Genomic DNA, 3,759 nt, shown 5'->3' with positions numbered 1-3,759 from the left:
GCTCTGGCCAAGCTGTATGCTTCCCGGCGTCCTGATCTGAAGGCAGCATCTCTGGCTTTGAGCAATGTGCGAACCTCTCTGTTTATCCAGGGCATTTGAATAGGGAATGTTAATTGTTATGGCAAACTTAAATTTAATGATTAAGTATCACCAGGAAGAAAGATCGATGCTCAAAGAATTCTTTGAGGAGAAGAGAGGAATAAGACAGACAGTCAAAGTCAGTCCACACAGTTGTTGATGTGTTTCAGGACAGAGTTAGTGTAGGTGTCCAAGTGGATGTGTGAGCCTGTGGAGGCTCGGGCAGCATACTCACTCCAGTCGGTGTGCTGGAACTGTTGCTGAAGGAAGGAGTCAGCCCCATCCATCCAGAACTTTACAGTTCTGGTTGAAGGCTTAATCCTCTGCATGACTGGAGTGTATTTGGGAAGCAGGAACAAAGAAAGATGATCGGAAAGTCCAAGATGGGGGTGGGGTGTTGTTTTGAAGCTGGTTAAAGTCGAACCAATGCTGAATCCGGTGTTTGTGCAGTGAATGTTAATTTCCAAAAGTGTCTGTCTGTCGTAACTGTAGTTCGCAAGAGTTATTTGCGCAAGAAAACTGGAGATAGCTAAGTACAGAAGTATAACATCACTAAAACCGGTAAGACGCTGAGCCTCGCAGTGTGATCGTGACGCCATCTTGGTCCTGGGAGACCAAGGACCATTTCCTATGGATATCAAGGTCCCAGAATCTGGAGGAAGAGAGGAGAGGCACGGAATCCACATTGCTCGAGGTACCCTGTAAAGTTTCCACAGTAAGTGGCGGTTTGGGGTCCCATGTCATCTGCTGGTGTGGGTCCACTGTATTTTCTGAGGTCCAAGGTCAACGCAGCCGCCTACCAGGGAGATTTAGATTACTTTATGCTTCCTTATGCTTCCAAGCGGGGTGGGTTAGTGCAGTGTGTAGTGCTGTTGAGAGCGAAGACACCCGCAAGTTCCACAGCACAAGCTCTTAGCACACGGCCAGGTACACCATCAGGGCCAGCTGCCTTCCGTGCATTCACTCTGCTCAGCATGCGACTGACGTCCGAAGTGGAAAGTACAAGTGGGTTGTCGTCGGTGGAGGATCGTTTATTGAAGATATCAATATCATCTGGTCGAAACGAGTGTAAAAGTTGTTCAGCTCATCAGGGAGTGAAGCACTGTTGGTACATGGAACAAAGCTAGTTGGTTTATAGTCAGTCAGGGTGTGTATTCCCTACCACATACGCCGAGGGTCAGAGGAGGTAAAGTGCTCCTCAATCCGGCGTTTGTAGCAGTGCTTGGATATAGCTATTAGTCTCTTCATATTGCCAGGAACTCCAGTGGGCGGTACAAAGGACGCTCGTACCCTGAGCGCTTCTATGCTGAGGGATGCCATGGTAAGAAATCTCAGACCACCAGTCTTGTTTTTTGCCCTTCTTTTGTACGCATTAGGTTTTTCCATTTATGTGCATCTGCTTTTGTTTTTTTTGTGAATCAGGACCGGCGTTTGTAGCAGTGCTTGGCTATAGCTATTCCTCTCCTCAGGTTAGCTCTGACCAAGCTGTATGCTTCCCGGCGTCCTGATCTGAAGGCAGCATCTCTGGCTTTGAGCAGAGTGCGAACCTCTCTGTTCATCCAGGGCTTCTGATTAGGGAATGTTAATTATTATGGCAAACTTAAAATTAGTGATTAAGTATCACCAGGAAGGAAGATTGACGCTCAAAGAATTCTTTGAGGAGAAGAGAGGAATAAGACAGACAGTCAAAGATTGCGTGAATCCGGTGTTTGTGCAGTGAATGTTAATTTCCAAAAGAGTCTGTCTCTTGTAGCTGTAGTTCGCAAGAGTTATTTGCGCAAGAAAACTGGAGATAGCTAAGTACAGAAGTATAACATCACTAAAACTGGTAAGACGCTGAGCCTCGCAGTGTGATCGCGATGCCATCTTGGTCCTGGGAGACCAAGGACCATTTCCTATAGAAATCAAGGTCCCAGAATCTGGAGGAAGAGAGGAGAGGCACGGAATCCACATTGCTCGAGGTACCCTGTAAAGTTTCCACAGTCAGTGGCGGTTTGGGGTCCCATGTCATCTGCTGGTGTGGGTCCACTGTATTTTCTGAGGTCCAAGGTCAACGCAGCCGCCTACCAGGGAGATTTAGATTACTTTATGCTTCCAAGCGAGGTGGGTTAGTGCAGTGTGTAGTGCTGTTGAGATAGCGTCCTCGGTGGATCTGTTGCAACGATAAGCAAACTGGTGTGGGTCCAGCGTAGCAGGCAGGCAGGATTTCAAGTGAGAAAGAACTAGTCTTTTAAAGCACTTGGAAATTATTGGGGTGAGTGCTACAGGTCGAAAGTCATTAAAGTCTGAAGCAGTAGAATGCTTAGGCACAGGCACAATAATGGCTGACTTAAAGATAGATGGTACAGCTGCCTGGGCAAGCGAAACATTAAAGATGTGAGCGAAGACACCCGCAAGTTCCACAGCACAAGCTCTTAGCACACGGCCAGGTACACCATCAGGGCAAGCTGCCTTCTGTGCATTCACTCTGCTCAGCATGTGACTGACGTCCGAATTGGAAAGTACAAGTGGGTTGTCGTCGGTGGAGGATCGTTTATTGAAGATATCAATATCATCTGGTCGAAACGAGCGTAGAAGTTGTTCAGCTCATCAGGGAGTGAAGCACTGTTGGTAGATGGAACAAAGCTAGTTGGTTTATAGTCAGTCAGGGTGTGTATTCCCTGCCACATACGCCGAGGGTCAGAGGAGGTAAAGTGCTCCTCAATCCGTCGTTTGTAGCAGTGCTTGGCTATAGCTATTAGTCTCTTCATATTGCCAGGGACTCCAGTGGGCGGTACAGAGGACGCTTGTACCCTGAGCGCTTGTTGATGCATTTCAGGACAGAGTTAGTGTAGGTGTCCAAGTGGATGTGTGAGCCTGTGCAGGCTCGGGCAGCATACTCACTCCAGTCGGTGTGCTGGAACTGTTGCTGAAGGAAGGAGTCAGCCCCATCCATCCAGAACTTTACAGTTCTGGTTGAAGGCTTAATCCTCTGCATGACTGGAGTGTATTTGGGAAGCAGGAACAAAGAAAGATGATCGGAAAGTCCAAGATGGGGGAGGGGTGTTGTTTTGAAGCTGGTTAAAGTCCAACCGATGCTGAATCCGGTGTTTGTGCAGTGAATGTTAATTTCCAAAAGTGTCTGTCTGTCGTAACTGTAGTTCGCAAGAGTTATTTGCGCAAGAAAACTGGAGATAGCTAAGTACAGAAGTATAACATCACTAAAACCGGTAAGACGCTGAGCCTCGCAGTGTGATCGCGATGCCATCTTGGTCCTGGAAGACCAAGGACCATTTCCTATAGAAATCAAGGTCCCAGAATCTGGAGGAAGAGAGGAGAGGCACGGAATCCACATTGTTCGAGCTACCCTGTAAAGTTTCCACAGTCAGTGGCGGTTTGGTGTCCCATGTCATCTGCTGGTGTGGGTCCACTTTATTTTCTGAGGTCCAAGATCGACGCAGCCGCCTACCAGGGAGATTTAGATTACTTTATGCTTCCTTATGCTTCCAAGCGAGGTGGGTTAGTGCAGTGTGTAGTGCTGTTGAGATAGCGTCCTCGGTGGATCTGTTGCAATGATAAGCAAACTGGTGTGGGTCCAGCGTAGCAGGCAGGCAGGATTTCAAGTGAGAAAGAACTAGTCTTTTAAAGCACTTGGAAATTATTGAGGTGGGTTATGCAGTGTGTAGTTCTGTTGAGAGCGAA

Source organism: Hoplias malabaricus, chromosome 16 (genome assembly GCF_029633855.1).
Source record: "Hoplias malabaricus isolate fHopMal1 chromosome 16, fHopMal1.hap1, whole genome shotgun sequence".
In the NCBI taxonomy this organism is placed as follows: Eukaryota; Metazoa; Chordata; class Actinopteri; order Characiformes; family Erythrinidae; genus Hoplias; species Hoplias malabaricus.
The sequence above is the reverse complement of the archived record's forward strand: the minus strand, read 5'-3'. Positions refer to the sequence as shown.